The sequence below is a fragment of the Peromyscus leucopus genome, chromosome 7 (genome assembly GCF_004664715.2).
Source record: "Peromyscus leucopus breed LL Stock chromosome 7, UCI_PerLeu_2.1, whole genome shotgun sequence".
In the NCBI taxonomy this organism is placed as follows: Eukaryota; Metazoa; Chordata; class Mammalia; order Rodentia; family Cricetidae; genus Peromyscus; species Peromyscus leucopus.
Window position 1 is genome coordinate 85,207,279 of NC_051069.1, and position 16,429 is coordinate 85,223,707.

Sequence of the window (16,429 nt, forward strand, 5' to 3'; positions counted from 1 at the left end):
ATTTAAAAAAAAAAAAAAAAAAAAGTGTTGCAGGAGGAAGGCTATTTCGTGGCAAGCCCAGAGAACGAATCACCAGATGAATCACGTTCTAATATAACTGAGCCACAGAATGATTCCAAGCACAATAATTTAGTTGGCCTCAAAACAACACAATAACAATAAACAAGCACCACTCTTTAACCCCTAAGAGATTTGACTGCAGATCACACTGTAGGAAATGAAACAGACTGCTAAAAACAGGCAACTATTTACATACACGGCTCTGAATCTCAAACTTCTTCACCTGGGAGCACCTCCCAGAGGAGGGAGGTTTCAGGTCTGGCAGCAGCCGCAGAGAGGCTCCCGTGAGGGCTCAGTGTGCACTTGTCATGGGGAAGGAAGGCTTGGCTTTGGGTCCAGCTCTACCCTGCGCTGGGAGGCTACCATGGAGGGCTGAGGAAGGTGGAAGCAGAGGCATTGGCTGATTCTTAGAATTTCTGCAACAGCTTTTGTTTCAGAGGCGCTGGTGAGCCGTGAGAATGGAAGCACACCTCTCCACAAACCTTGACCTGCATTCTAGAGCGCATGGAGAAACCTTAATTTAGAACGCATTGAGCACAAAGGGAGAGAAAGGCGTTCATGGAGCCAGCCTCTGTAAATTTAGAGATGCAGTTGAGATGTTAAGGCTTGAAACTGCTTTAAAAAAAAAAATGTCTAAAGCCAGTTCACATTCTATGTGAGAGGACACAAAACTGTGTGTGAGACTCTCACTTGGCAAATGTCTCCTTTTCTAACACATTCTTGTGCATATCTATTACTGCATTTTTAAATACGAGTTGGTTACCAAGGAAACAGGTTCTGGCCCTGTGTTAAATTGAAACTAAAATATTTTTGAGGGGTTAGGCTCAAAGGGAAGAGCTTGTGAAATGATTTTGGAAGATGCCAGGATTTGGTACATAGAGAGCACAACTGTATTTCTGCACCAAGGCGTTCCAAGGGCTCAGCTTCCAGCCATTCTAGGGGCTCAGCTTCATTTAATGGAGCTCAATTTCTGCTAAGAGGGCCACGGAATCTTAGCATTTCTCCCTTTAAAAATGATAACTCCCGCCCTCCAGCTACATGCACATACAAATACTGAATTTATCATTGTATATGACAAAAATATGATTTTGAAAGGATTTAACTTTCAATTTTCATAGTCCACACAATACAGTTAAAGTCCGCTTCTTAAAGATTAAACATTTTTGATAGTTCCTATTGAGCTTATTTACGCTCTTTGAAATTATCTCAGAAACCCATTTGTTTTTAGTTTCAAGCTAAAATTGAGCCAAATCACCAGACTTTTCAAAAAATTCTTTTGTCTAGTGGCGCCACACCTATCATACAACTAAATTTCTTTGAAAAAGAATTCATCTCACTTTTACAGCAGAATCACTTTATAAGTTGTTTATGCTTAGGTTTATATAGTATTTGGATACAAGAGGCTATCCAGTTTAATGCCATCCCTAACATATTACAAGTATCTTAGTTTTAATTCTGAAAGTCACATTTTAATGCATCTAATGTTTTTCCTGCATGGCTCCAAAAAAATCTATAAAGCATGCAAATTCCAACCTACCTGTGCGCGTCACTCAGGGCAGCGTTAGCATAACAAGACACTCGGCCATTTTTATGGAAGGCGATGGAGACCCACTGATTTCTCCGTCTTCTTGCTCACAAGTTTTAGATGCGATTGTCACACACACCAAAAATCATACGCAGAACAGCTTGAATGCACTCTGATCACGAGGGCTGAATTTATCAACAGCAAAACAGGACTGAAAAAAGAAGTTTCTGATCCAAGGTTTCTCGGAGGCTGCAACCGAGGAGGTGGTGTGTTGAATTTTTTTTTTTTCCTCCCTTGCTCCTTTGAGAGTTCAAAGCTCAATACTGACCGCTGCAAAGGCCACTGTCACATTTGCTGAAAATCAAACCACTGATCCCAGCACTGAAAACACAATATGAGAACCTGTGTTGCTTGCACACGATGCAGTGCCTAGGAGTTAAAAATAGAGTCCACCTGGCCTCCTACCTGCATAATAAACATGTAAGTTTCAAGTGTTTAATTTGATATTCACATTAATTAACAATACAACATACATTATTTAAAAGACAGCAAATGCAAGAAGAAAGGGGAGCCACCATCTGGTAGCAGAGTTTTGTTGTTCTTGTTTGGGTTTTAGGGTTTTGTGGGATTTATTTGGCTTTGTTCAAAAAAAAAAAAAAAAAGACAGGATCTTATTCTGAATGTGATGAAAAGCAAACCTCCAGAAGCAGATGAATCCGAAAAGAAAGATGATGTGGAAATAACGAAGGTTGTAATGAGGCAAAGCAAGTCTTCGCTACCAGATGATATGGCATAGAGAGCATTTACATACTCACATCTGAAATACTAGGCAACATGTAATGAATTCTACACAGCACGCACACACAGCACAGCACGGCTAATCCTGCCTGCCATCTTAGGCTCACACAAGCAAGATACGCACTGCATGCAGCCCACGAGCGAGCGAGCGAGCGAGCGAGCTCGAGGGAAGGAGGAGGAGGCAAGGGACAGCTCACCTTAAATGCAGTATCTGATTAATGTTGTAAGTGACATTGCATATCAGCCTCAGAGTCTTGGCTCAACTGGGTAGGAGGGAACAAAGAAAAATGTCATCAACTGCTGATGCAGGATGAGCCCAATCACTAACCACTGTTTAGCAAACTCCAAATTCTGCAACCAGGCAGTAGAAGGCATTTCCTGCACTTAAGCAGGGCGGCCGCACAATGAATGAGTCCTTCTGCTTCTGAAAATCAAACAGTCCTTTTGCTAAGGAAGAAAATCAGCAGGAACGAATATTGTCATATCCTCTTCTTGGAGAGAGCTTGCAATACAGTATGTATCTGCTTGGGGATGCATTTTATAGACTGTTCCTTTCATAGAATTGCTAACAGCAGCAGAAAAAAAAATTTTTTTTTAAATCAAACCTGCTAAGCTACTGCCAAGTGAAGACGAATTCTGAAAAAGGGCATAGCATTTGTAGATTTAAAAAAAAAAAAAAAAAAACCCTAAGGTGCCGGCAGGCTTGTAGAAAAATGCATGATCGGTTGTCTGTATCCGTTCTATAACCTTTAACCACAGGCAGCATAAATGTATCCGGCTAAATGTATCTGCAGTACAGAATGGCGGATACCTCTGCAGACAGAATTGTATGAACATGGAAGTGGATTTTCTTACAGTTAGAAGCCAAATAAAATCGGTATAGAAAAAGAATTCGATGTCAGGTTCCTTAGGATGTACAGCTGGCCTTCATAAACAATTTTAAAGCTATCTTTAGGATATTGACCTAAATACTAGTAAGATTTACAGCAGCACACTGTACGTGTTCCAAACATAGAAAATGCAGAGTGATTCGTCTTCCCCCTCCCCCTCCCAAGCGAACAAGCCAGTTACAGGAATACCGAAAGGCAATGGACGGTACACACTGGAGGACAGACGGTGTGTGCCGAGAGGCGATGTCCCTTTGTTTTACTTTGAGGTTTATTCGAGCTACACTGGCATTAGGAGGCCAGGGCTGATGGGGGGTTGCTCTCTATTTTATGAGTGAAATGTTTCCCGAAAATGAAATCTCATCTACTCAGGCACCCAATTCCATATCTTCTTCACTGCCACCTCCCCGACTGCTCAGGATTGAGGGGACCCAGTTTGGCTGTATGCAATAAACTGGGATCACTTTCTATAGACTCCAATTCATAATTGTGAGGAATTATTTTTTAATTAAAAAAAAAGGCTTCAAGAATTCATAGGCACAGACCCTTTCGTCCCTTCCTCTCTCTTACACACATACACGTGCATGAACACGCATGTGCACACACGGTCATACGCACATACACACACACTTGGAGCTCAAACGGCAACAAAACGTTTAACACAGTGGAACAAAAACTGTTAAATGGCTGCTTATTCAGATTTTAAAGAAATACTTCATAAGCAAATACCATTTTGCTACAAAACCAGTGTAACTATGTCTCTAAAGAGGAAAACAGGGTAGCAGGGTAGCTTGGTAGACTTTTTTTTTTTTTTTTTAAGATCCTACCAGCAGATTAAAAACAGAAAAAAAAAATTAACAAGAAGTCTTTTATTTTAAGAAAACAAAACAGATTCTTTTTTTTTTAACAAAGAAACCATACCCACCCCCACCCTCAGAGCCCAGATATAAGCTAGCATTTTTATGAAATGCTCTGATTATTTTTAAATATGTAATCTTTACATATTTCTTTTCATCTCTCACACGGTCTTTAATTGCCTATTGCATCACCAATATGCTAATGTTAATCAATTTTAACAATGCAACAATGAATTAATGTTTCCTTGGTTTGCCAGTTTTCTAGTGACTCTGTCTTCTGTAAGAACTGCCTGATAATAATGAGGTTGGCAAAGCGTTCGTGTGCCCTAGAAATTGCTGAAAGGAGAAAATCCATTTGAAAAACCTCGGCTTAGGTAGTAGGCTTCCCAACTGGATTGTTTCTGGTTTGAATTCTGTCTTCTCCCTCGGAACAGAAGTGATTTGCAGCTGACCGTGTGGAAGGCACCCCTGCCTATCTCTAGCCCATCGGCGTTATTCTGTCAGTCGGACGGTGGGTCCTACCTGATCCTCAGCAAGTCATTTTCTTGTTGAAGCACACTTCTCTCTCACAAGTGCTCCAGAAATGAATGTGGCGTTAATGAAAACCGTAGCTCTGATGTTCCTAACACCAAAGCTGGAGTCCTCTTCCCCGCCCCCCACATCATGGCTCTCTAAGCCCTGGCTAACAACATTGACAGCGACAGAAAATTAGAATGGAGTGTGTTTGTGCTAATTCCTTCCTTACCAAGGGGGTCTAGAATTCAACTGTTAGGCGGAATTACAAGCGCCAAGTTAATTACCGTACGGTCGTCTATAAAGCGGGGTCCTTCAAGAAGAGTTGAAGGGTGAAGGAAACACCTTGGCACATGACACTCAATGTCTGTTGAGAAAGTCCCCGTGAATGACATCACATTATATATGCACAACGTATTATTAAGATACAGAATCGGTGGTGACCATATTGGGCCAAGTCAGTGCCTCCTCTGTCTGGAATAATAAATGCCAGTGACAACAACTGTCATCCATTTCAAGCTCCCTGGAGATAAGTGAATAGTGTTACATCCCAACCTTCCTTCCTAACGCTGACCCTTTCAGACAGTTCCTCATGTTGTGCTGACCTCCCACCATACAATTATTTTCATTGCTATTTCATAACTGTGATTTTGCTATTGTTATAAATCATGATGTAAATATCTGATATGCAGGATATCTAATATGCATCCCCTGTGAAAGGGTTGTTCAGCTCCCAAAAAGTGCAGGGTGGTGGCTGTGGTTGGGCCCTATACTGGTACGTCTTATAACCAGATGCCAGGGCAAAGGCTTTTCACACCTCTTTGTGGGGTGCCCTTGTTCACTACTTGTGTCAAAATGAGCAAAAAAACACATATTGAATGTTATTTTGTGATTTCCCTAAACAGTGATCAAACGTGATATATTTACCAAACCTACTTGGGTTAAACAAACATGAATTCTAGCTGTAAATATTCTGAGGAATGAGTGTGTTTGGGCAGATGCTGTCAACTAATAAATCTTGTTTTGTACTGGAAAAAAAAAAACAAGGCATGCTCATGCCTGAATTATTTAAGCTTTGTCACGATTACAAGTGGTGAAGATATGCATGCATTCGCTTAGGATTTTTAAAAAATTGAATGCCCTTCCTCCTCAGGGCATATGCACAGACATTAAGTTAAATGAGACTCCCTTTTCCACAATGAAAATTGTAGGCTTTGACAAGTCAAACATAAGGTTCCCAAAATAATGCCACAAGCACCCGCCCGCTGGAGGACGGAGCAAGGCGGTGACGATTCATACGTTTTTGCTTGCCCTGGCCTCTGAGTTCTGCAGGCGGAGCTAATTTTATTTCCAGGCCTGTGGGTTAAAGTTAAATTGCATGGCTTATGCAAAGTACATAATTCAAGTATGAACAAAGCTCGACTCTTCTCATTTAAAAAAACCATCAGGTCAGGGCACCGAGTCCCAGAGGAATCCTTGGTTTATAAACATTTGGATGGGTTTGCATGTTTCTTGATGCCAGTCACAGCTTTAAAAATCACAGCTGGTTTCATTCTATACCTAATCTGCATAGGAGTAGGTAAACTCATGATCTGGTTAGCTAGACAACTGGATTTTAAAAATAAATGTTTACCATGTATAACATTTTTATGTTTAAATTCTTACGTAAATATAAAAGGCAGAAAATTTTTTATGAGGTTGATTATATTCAGGCTTGGAAACAATTTGGTAGTTCTTTTTCTGTTTTCTTTCTTTCCTTCTTTAATTAATTATTATTAGTGTCTGTGTTCTTTGAGACAGACTTTCACTGTGTTGCCCTGACTGGCCAAGAGCTCACTGTGTAGGTGATTCTAGCAGCAAACTCAGAGCTCTTCTATCTCCCTCTGCCTCCTGAATGCTGGGATTAAGGGGTGTGCTACCTCACCCTGCAATAAAGTGATTTATCAATAACTTAAAACAACATTGTGGGGCTAGAGAGATGAGTCAGCAGTTAAGAACATTGGCTGCTCCTTCAGGGGACCTATGTTTGATTCCCAACACCCACAAGGTATCTCACAACCATCTGTTACTCCAGTTCCAGGGGATTGAACACCCTTTTCTGAACTCCATGGGTCCCAGGCATACTTGTGACACGCAGATATACACTCAGGCAAAACACTTATACACACATAAAAAAAAAAAAAAAAAAAAAAAAAAAAAAAAAAAAAAAAAAAAAAAGAAGAAGAAGAAGAACCTAAAAAAATAATAGGATGATATTTTGAGACATGGTTTCTCTGTATAGTTTTGGTGCCTGTCCTGGAACTCACTCTGTAGACCAGGCTGGCCTCGAACTCATAGAGATCTGCCTGGCTCTGCCTCCCAAGTGCTGGGATTAAAGGCATGCACCACTGCCACCCAGCTTTTTGACTGACATTTTAAAGAAAGTCCATTATTCTTCCACTGGCTACATCTTGTCCAGAGATCTGAGCAGGAACTTCTGTGTGCTGATCAAAACTAAAAATCAGCCGGGCAGTGGTGGCGCACGCCTTTAATCCCAGCACTCGGGAGGCAGAGGCAGGCGGATCTCTGTGAGTTCGAGGCCAGCCTGGTCTCCAAAGCGAGATCCAGGAAAGGCGCAAAGCTACACAGAGAAACCCTGTCTCGAAAAACCAAAAAAAAAAAAAAAAAAAAAACTAAAAATCATACTTAATATTTTAACTATGTTATATAAATAAATTCTAACCTAATAGCACTGTATCCTATAGTATTAACTACCATCAGTTTTAAAGATAACTATCATATAGAGACTAGGATTAAAATCTGAGACTAGTTGATGGAAAACCTGAATCTGCCCCCATCCCTAAGGGATGAAACTACCTCCTGCATCTCATCTCCAGCTAACTCCAGAAATCTTCCCACTGGGATGACATCCTGGGGGATGGTTTCTCATGGAGCACCCTGGTCCCCTGTGGCTGTGGCTACCCCTTTTATATGAACCAGGCCCAGGGAACTGTGGGTATCTAAGCTGTCACCAACCAGAGACAGCCTGGGCCCAACCACATGAAAAAAGAATTTAAAAATATATATATGAAGTAGACCATGTTGGGAAATTAGGACTAGAAAGCAGAGTAACAATTTTGGAGGGGGGTTTGTTGTAGTTTGTAAATGTTTCATGGTGCAAAGTGGGTAGGAAAAGCTTCCATTTCTGCACATGCTAAAATCTCATTGAGGAAAGTCCAGTTTTTCCATATTACACCTTAGGCTTGGGGTGTATGTAGCTCAGTATACATAAGGCTTTGAGTTTGACCCTTAGCACCACATGCATACAGATTTGCCCCAAATCCCACCCTTAATAAGCTAGTTCACCCACTCATTGTATTAAAAATCACAGCTGCTTTCCTTCTATACCTACTGTGTTTAGCATTTATGAACTAATTTGTTATAGATTATCTGGCTTTTAACCTAAATTAGCAATGAAGGAAAAAGTCGAGTGCAGACACCGAGGCCAGCCTGGTTTCAGGTCACACACAGTGTTCTCATATGAAACGAAAACATCAAGTGTATGTTATGAGGCCCTTTCCCCACCATGTGCTTTCCCTTCGTTTTTATTATATGTCTGTGGGGGTCTATGTGTGTGGAGGGGGTATACATGCACATGTGTGTGCATGCATGTGGAAATCAAAGTTCAGCCTTGGGTGGTGGCTGTCCCTCAGCATCAATGTCCACCCTTTTCTTTTCTTGTTTCATTTTTATTTCATTTCCCACGGAGACCTGGGGCTATCTCCCCAGCCCTCCCCGACTCCTACATATTTTTTAGTGGACTTTTTTTAAAAAAAATAAAATTTACTTTATTGTAAGGAACTCACAAATAAAAACATCACACAGCTAGATTAAGGGAGCCGCTCAGACACTTGCCCAGCCCCATCTATAAACTTGGTGAACTTCTGTAGTTAGAATGGCCATTCTGAAGCCGTGGAGTTTTGCTTAGGAGTTTACACTTTCATTCTTCAATTATATTTTAATGCACTTTTCCACCATAAAAAAAAGGAAGGAAGGAAGGGAGGGAGGTAGGGAGGAAGGGAGGGAGGGAGGGAGGGAGGGAGGGAGGAAGGAAGGAAGGAAGGAAGGAAGGAAGGAAGGAAGGAAGGAAGGAAGGAAGGAAGGAAGGAAGGAAATTATGGCAGAGTTGGAAGTAGAAAAACATTTAGGTTATATCCTCTTTTATGACTTATGTGTGTTTTTAAGAGCCTAATTTTTGAGTAAGACAGTAAGATATTTTCCTCAACTAAGCTAAATGTTTAAATATGTCATTTTAATGAATGAAGTTTAGTAGCTGCTTGCTCTTCTTTCCCTCCCTCCCCCCCTCCCTCCCTTCCTTTCTTTCTTAAATAGGGTTTTCTGAGTAGCACTGGCTATCCTGGAGATGGCTATTCAGACTGGGAGATCTGCTTGCCTCTGCCTTCTGAGTGCTGGGATCCAGCTGTTCATTTGCTTCAATCTAAAGTCCCTTCTGTACATGTACACAGAAGTTCTGTTTGTATGTGATTCTAAAAGAACCCACCCCAGCTTGCTTTCTCGGTTGAGTAGACCAAGAGCCAGATCCCAAGCCTCCTGCCTCCTTGTAGCTTGTGGCGGATTATTTCCATTAATTGTCAGCAGTTTTGTAGGCCAGTGAGGTGGCTCCCAGAGGGGCTTTCTTATCAACCTGCTCCACCCTGCCTGGGAATGGGAGAGGATTACCTCACTCTGTCTAGTGAGGGGGTGAGTGAGTGGCATGCCTGAGCAGTCGGAATGCTAGGATGCAGTCAAGTCTTTGGCAACGGGGAAAGATCTGGTGGCAAGGTCAGGCGGAAGCCTTGGGGACCGCGCAGAGGCAGATACTCCAAGAAAGAGCTAGAAGGAGAAGAGGAAACTGAAACACGGGTTTCCAACAAAGAGAAGGTGAAAACTGGGAGGGAGGCCACACAGCTCAACCCGAGCTAGTTGGACAGCCTTTGAGGTGGACATCGCTCTGTCAGCTTTAGCAAGTGCCCGAACTCTGCTTTCCTTCCTCAGTGCATTTGAAGAATTGAAAGAATTCCTACTGAGTTACATCTGGCCTGGCTCCAGAGTGCTAGCACCTAGCCTTAATTCATGTTTTGTTTCTCAGTTATCCTTTGTTTCTCTTGTTGCCCTATGTGATTCTTGTCTGAGAGTCTCCCAAGGATACAAAGCCTATGCAAAACTTGGTTCGGAAACCTAGAAAATTGTGGTGCCTGATACATCGAGAAATTTGCACTTGGCATTGTATTTTCGGAAGCTTCTTTCAGGTTGTTTTGAACATATGGAAATCAACTGGCTAGAGTGTAAATATAGAGAAAAATACAAATGCCCTGGGTGAAGGGAAAGCGGTTCAATCCTTAGAGGCTGGACACCCCTGTAGCCAAGAGAAAGGCTAGATTCATTCTTAAGGTGCCTCTGAGTCTTCAGTCAATGGATCGGAGTGAACCCACACACCTGCTATTTGAAGAACAATATTTAGATGACCTTGAGTCCACTCAGGTCAGCGGCATTACCACATCTGGCCCATCTACCCCCATGATCATCTGCCCCTGACCAGACACACAAAACGATAGGCTAGTCTAGACTTGGAACAAAAAAATACTGACCTGACAGGGAAGCTGTTTCTTTTTTCTAGAGAGAATAATAATCAGCTAGAAAAAGAAAGGTGGAACTATAAACAAGATTTCCTATGGAATACAGCATCTACCTCATGTGAGAGAATCATCCTTCCCATATGCCCCTCCCCTTGACAACAAATACCCCCATACTGAACCTAGGAGTGTACTAGTCTTTTCTTTTATCGGATAAATGAGCCTGCAGCTCAGAGTCTCCACCGAGCACCTCACCTCAGCCCAGGCAGCTCGACCAACACCCCAGAAACTCCTTTTCCTTGGCCTGAACAAAAAGCACAGTAAGCGTTTGCTGTTTGAAGCAGCCATTGTTACCTGAGGCTCTGGGCTTTCTCCTGTAGAGTCTCTGTGTCTCCCTGGGCACCTGGAGTCCTGCCTCGTGCTGTGGAATGACTCACTGGAGTATGATCCTGACTCCTAACATAAGTCATGAGGTTCTCTCCCTGCTCCCCACTGCCAGTGGCAGCTTCAGTTTGGGGGCTGGCAAGACACTTCCTAAAATGGAGAACTATGGCCCACGAGAGAAGGGATGGAGACGCCTATGGAGATCTTTTAAAGGTTTCATCACACACTCCTCAAAGAAAAACCCCAAGTTGACTGAGAAGCTGTGAAACGTCCCTTTCTGGGACAGGGAAAGAGGAAATGGAAATCAGGGTGGCCTGACAAGACCACCTCCACCTCCAAAGAGTACCTCCCTGTTTCCTCAGGGCCCTGGTACCCGAGTGCGGTCCACAGAATTCTAGGACAAGGAAGATGGTTTGGACAATGTCATCTACACACTCCAGTTCAAAGGTCAGTCAGACCTTACACTGGTACAGAAACAAGGCTCCTGACTTTCCAGCGCTCTGCTCTTTGTGACCTCATAGACTGGTTCCTTTCAGAAGAAGTTTCCAGACTGTTGTTTACTTGTTGAGCTGCTGTAGATTACATGAAAATGATCAGTGGCCAGGAGAACAGGGTTTATAATGTGTTTCTCAATTCCTCTCCAAAGCAAATACACCTACATCTTTAAAAAGCTCAACTGAAAATAATTTTAAACAAAATATATAAGTAGAGGGTCAAAACTCCCTAGGCCCAAGTGTCTTTGATACTTGGGTCGGATCAGAGACCCAGGCTTAATCGCTGTCAGTCAATCATTCTAAATTTAGCTGGTTGAAGTCACCTTTCTTCTATTTGGTTTGCAAAGAAGCATCTCTTGAGTTAGCATGAACAGCTAAAAATAAGCTGCAAGTTTCGTTTTCTGTTGTTCAGCCTGGCTTGGAAACAAAACCGTACAAACCTAGGGATTGGTCGAGTGGTACGAAAAGTCAGCAATGCAAACTGCTTCCTTTCCTGTCCTGATGACCAACTCACCCCCAGGCCTGAAACCCTCACACCTCTGTCCCTCTCATGGTCTTGAAATGAATCATACACACACATAAATAAGACAGGGCAGGAAACTAGGGGCTGAGGCTAGTAATGGGGGGTGGGGGCAGCGGCTTATATGTGGACACATCGTCACTTCCGCAGAGTGTCTCATACACTTCAGCCTGAGTCTCAAGGGACGCCGGAGGGCCTTCTGCAGGGCCAAGGGATAAATAAGACGCAGGTTCCATGACGACGGGTTCTGAGGTGTTGAGCTCAGAGTCTCCCTTGACCCAGATGCCCATGTTCCTTATGCAACTCCATGCTACAGACCCACGCAGCTCACAAGTTCAGTTTCAAAAGCGTCTTTTCAGGGCCAAGTCGGGCGAAAAGGTGTTCAAGCGCAGTGCCTGGGCTTCAAAGGGAAGGCAGCCACCCCGCTCACCCTGGAGCTCTCAGCTGTCTTCATGCCCGGCGAGCAGCGCTGGGAAAAGCAAGCTCTCAGCTAAACAAGATTGAAAGGGGGCGAAGACGGGTTAATCTCCCTCCATTAAGGAGGGGCCCGCTTGGTGGAGGTAAAGAGAATAATCTGTATGAAGTGCAGAGCCGTCAAAGCACATTCTGGAAATGAAATTATGGTGCAGGGTGAGAAGAGTGATTGTCCTGACTTTTCACTGTGTGGCCATTTCTTAGATCTTGGGGTCTTTACTTAGCTTTGAAGTTACAGCCTCAGGGAAGGGGAGGGGGGCATGTTCGCACTGAGAGCAGGAATATCTGAGCTGTGACTCCATGCAACTGGGCTGTCTGGGAGCAGAGGGTGAGGCCACAGCTGCCAGGATACTGGACAGGCCTATCCAACCACAAGTCAGATACCAGCCACATAAACAACAGGAGAGTCACTTCCCCAGGGTAGGAAATGGCCTCTGCTTCTTCTTTTTCATTTTGAAACACTTTTTTAAAATAAGATTTATTTTATTATTATTGTCTTACACATGTGTGCATGTGTGTGTGTGCGCGTGCGCTCAGAAGCATGTTGGATCTCTTGGAGCTGAACTTAACAGACGGTTGTAACCTGCCTGATGTGGGTGCTAGGACTCAACTCAGGTCCTTTGCAAGAACAATACATATCCCTAAGCCCTGAGTTATCGCTCCAGACCCTATTTTATTATTTTTAATTGTATATATATGTGGACACAGAGGCCAGAGGCATCAGATCCCCTGAAGCTGGAGTTATATATGGTTGTGAGCTGCCTGACCTGGGTGCTGGGAATCAAACTTAAGTCCTCTGGAAGAGCATCAAGCATCCTTAATTGCTAAGCCATCTGTCCAGCCTCCTATTTTGAAAAACAAAAGTTTAAGAAACTTTAAAAATAAAATTTTCTTTTTTTTTTTTGGCAATGGAGGAGTCACAAGAAGTTACCGAAACGGCATAGGAAGGGTGGTCCGCACACCTGGGATCCCAGCAGAGGCAGGAGAATGGGGAATTAAAGTCTAGCCTGGCCTCAGGGTAAGACCCTGCGTTGAGTAAGGAAATGGAGAGAAAGCGTGGTACTCCCCAAGTGGGGTCTTACGAACGGTAGGACACTGACTCTGAGTTCAGGGATAGAGCTTATCTGATGTACCTGGTTTTCACATGAGCTGTGTTTCGGTGGTTCTGTAACATGCTTTCACATACAGCGTCTACACAATCAGGACACAGATTAGTCCGTCACTCCCACGGCCTTCTTTAGAGTCACATACCCACCAATCCTGGACCCTGGCAGTCATGGAGCTCACCTCCCTCGCTGTGATTTAGTCCCTTAGGAAGTAGTCTCTAGGTATGTAACCCTCTGAGATGAGCGTTCTTTCACCCGGTGTGAGGCCCTTCTGATCCATTTAACTGGTAGGCCAAAAGGTGCCCTTTTCGTGGACAGTGTTTCACACTCTACAGTTGGCTGCCCATTCGCTTGTTGAATGAAGACTCTTTGGCTGGCTTTTAGACTTTAGGTGTTACGTGCAAAGCCATGGATATTTATATATAGACTGCTGTGCGAACAAATGTAAGCTTTCATTTCTCTTGTGTAAGTATCCAGGAGTGGATTTGCTGGATCATATGGAAAGAATGTTTTACTTTGTAAGAAAACTATCAACTGTTTCAAAGAATGGCTGTACCATCTTACATTCTCACTGAAAAGATACAAGGCATCCAGTTTTCCCATGCCCTGGCCTGCCCTTGGTGACAGTAGTATTTTCTTTTCTTCTTCTTTTTAAAATACTTTATTTATTTTTATTTTATGTGCATTGGTGTTTTGCCTACATATCTGTCTGTCTGAGGGTATCAGATCCCCTGGAACTGAAGTAACAGACAATTGTAAGCTGCTATGTGGGTGCTGGGAATTGAACTCAGGTCATCTGGAAGAGCAATCAGTGTTCTTAACTGCTGAGCCATCTCTCCAGCCCCCGACAGTAGTATTTTCTATTGAGCCATTCTGGTAGATATATAGGGGCTCCTTTTGCTGATGTACAATAAAACAGGAATAACGTTTGGGACTACTGATCCTGGGTAGGATGGTCACTAAAATGCTCTCACTGCTTTGGCTTTCCTGGCAACTGTCAACATGGCAGTTTATGTTGCCTGGCATTTCGATAATGGAAAATTGCTGGTCTCTTGTCTGGGGTGAGCCTTCAGGCTTGTTCAGGTGCTCCTGGCTGTGGTGATGGATATCCCCATCAGGAGCTGCTAAACCTCTTTGAGCCAGTGACCCCTTGGACTAGGTACCTGCTTCTATAGGACAAAAAGGGTGATACAAATTTATGGAGAAGGGACAGAGTTTTCTTGGGCTAGAACCTTCCTGCTCCTCTGGTCATAGACTGTGTAGATGCCCCTTTTCATGGTGAAGGTGGGGCATGGAGTCAATACAGATGAGTAAGAGGAGGGCCACCAGCAGTACCTGCCAATCAGAGGACCTACTGAACACTTTTTGACTTTGGGCTTTCTGTTCTATGACCACATAGGATTCTCCAATGGGATGTATAAACCCTATCTAGATGTCATGGAACTCTGATTTCTCTCTCTCTCACCGCTTAGGTATATGGAGGCACCATCCTTACCAGTTTCCTAGCCCGAGGATGCAGTCCTTTGAGTGACCAGAATGTTCTGTATCAGAAGATGCCTCAGTCATGAAAGTTCTGAAGGGGAGCTGCAGAGATGGCTCAGTGGTTAAGGGCATCACTCTTGCAAAGGACCTGGGTTTAGTCCTAGCACCCACATGGTGGCTCACAATCATCTCTAGCTCTAGTTATAGGGGATCTGAGGCTCTCTTCTGACTTCTGAGGGCAGCAGGAATATCCATTCATGCCAGCAAACACTCACATGCATAAATTAAAATAAATCTAAAAAATGTTTGTTTGTTTGTTTGTTTTGAGACAGAGTCTTACTATGTAGCTCTGGCTGTCCTAGAACTCACCATGTAGACCAGGCTGCTGGCCCCAAACACAGAGATCTGCCTTTCTCTGCCTCCTGAGTGCTGGGATTAAAGGTGTGCACCACTATGCCCAGCACTAAAAATAAATAAATAAATAAATAAAAATTTCAAGACAACAGGAACATGAGGCTCTTATAGAGCAGACATAGTGAGGACATGGATTAATTACCCTAGACATCCCTGGACTATCAGTCTTCATCAGCTGAGCCCCAGACTTGAGGGAGAGCATAAACATCACTAGAATCCATGCTTAGCATAGCTTGCACTCATACATTTGGACTAGAAAGCCAAGGATCAAGAGTTACCAATGGGGATGAGGACAGCCCTTGGGCGATGGGGACATGTGCAGAACTGGAGACACTGGGTGATAATGTCAGCTTCTCTGGTGTCTAAGCATGGAGACGGGCACATCTGCTTCTCTGGTGTCTAAGCATGGGGATGAGCACGTCTGCTTCTCTGGTCTAAGCATGGGGATGGGCACCTTAGCTTCTCTGGTCTAATCATGGTGATGGGCACATCAGCTTCTCTGGTGTCTAATCATGGAGATGGGCACATCAGCTTCTCCAGTGTCTAATCATGGTGATGGGCACATCAGCTTCTCTGGTGTCTAAGCATGGGGATGGGCACGTCTGCTTCTCTGGTCTAAGCATGGGGATGGGCACATCAGCTTCTCTGGTCTAATCATGGAGATGGGCACATCAGCTTCTCTGGTGTCTAAGCATGGAGATGGGCACATCAGCTTCTCCAGTGTCTAATCATGGAGATGGGCACATCTGCTTCTCTGGTGTCTAAGCATGGAGATGGGCACATCTGCTTCTCTGGTCTAAGCATGGAGATGGGCACATCAGCTTCTCCAGTGTCTAAGCATGGAGATGGGCACATCTGCTTCTCCGGTGTCTAAGCATGGAGATGAGCACATCTGCTTCTCTGGCCTAATCATGGAGATGGGCACAGCTGAAGCTCTACCGTTGGGTTTTGTTCTTCACCAGCTGAGGGTGTGGACATGGAGAGGCAGAGGAACTACACAGAGGTTTATGGTATCTGACTGTGAACAGGGGGCCTGTTGACAGGGGAGCAGTCTGTAAGGTAGAATTTGAAAGGCAAACAACAGTGGCACACGTCTTTAATCCCAGCACTCAGGAGGAGGCAGAGACAGGTAGATTTGTGAGTTTGAGGCCAGCCTGGTTTACAGAGACTAGCCAGGGTTACACAGAGAAACCCTGTCTCAAAACAAATAAACAAACAAACAAACAAACAAAAAATGAAAGGCAGATGACGGGATGTGCCCCTTTGGCAGTTGAGGCAGGAGAATGAGAGGAAGTGTGGGGCT

The 16,429-nt window shown here is 43.7% G+C and overlaps 1 protein-coding gene and 1 long non-coding RNA gene across 2 annotated transcripts in view; one reads left to right on the plus strand and one right to left on the minus strand.

Annotated features, from left to right (window-relative positions):
- The window catches only part of Zbtb38 (zinc finger and BTB domain containing 38), a 70,767-nt gene that overhangs the window by 46,045 nt on the left and 8,293 nt on the right, over positions 1–16,429 (minus strand). Inside the window, exons 3-4 of the mRNA XM_028866035.2 lie at positions 2,581–2,646; positions 1,598–2,050 (exon numbers count right to left, since the gene is read on the minus strand). The gene's annotated coding sequence lies outside the window, so the exon portion shown is untranslated. The remainder of the gene's footprint in view (positions 1–1,597; positions 2,051–2,580; positions 2,647–16,429) is intronic.
- Positions 1–16,429, plus strand: part of LOC119088364 — a 58,679-nt gene that overhangs the window by 10,619 nt on the left and 31,631 nt on the right. The gene's annotated exons all lie outside the window — the stretch shown is intronic.